Genomic DNA, 592 nt, shown 5'->3' with positions numbered 1-592 from the left:
AGCGCGGCGGGGACGGACGGCCCCGGGCTCGGCCTGAGGGCGGCGCTGCGCGGGGCCTGGCTGCCCGCTGCCCCACGGCGGCGGGGCCGGGGCCTGCTGGCGGCCGGGCGGCACCGAGGGTGCTTGTGAGCGTTCCGCGTAGCCGGGGCTGCCCCCCCCGGGTTCTGCTGTCAGCCGAGCTGCCCGCCTTCCCAGCCGCGCTTCCTCTTGTCCCGTGCCTTGGCCGTGACTCCGTGCGCAGGCAGCAGCCGGTTTTCCACCTGACAGCTCCAAGGCGTTGGGCTTCCTTACCTCACGCTGCCATTGCAAATAAAAGGGCGCGAGCACTCTCGCCCCACGTCTCTGCAGACAAAGCGTTTTGCCTCGCTGCGCTCTTTTTGGATGATGGGGTGCAAACACGAAGCCATGGGAGAGCAGTACAAGGGCAGCGGGCTGCAAAGCGCGGCCTGCAGCAGGTGCCTGAGGGAAGAGGCTCTGAATAAAGAGTGCTTCAGTGGAGATGTTTTTTCTGGGATCTGGGAGCGCTAGGCCTGTAGTGCACACGCTGCGAGAACTGGTGTGAGCCACAGGAAGAAGGCATACTGAAACAGCT

This window comes from Numida meleagris, chromosome 9 (assembly GCF_002078875.1).
Source record: "Numida meleagris isolate 19003 breed g44 Domestic line chromosome 9, NumMel1.0, whole genome shotgun sequence".
NCBI lineage: Eukaryota > Metazoa > Chordata > Aves > Galliformes > Numididae > Numida > Numida meleagris.
Note: the sequence above shows the minus strand (reverse complement) of the source record.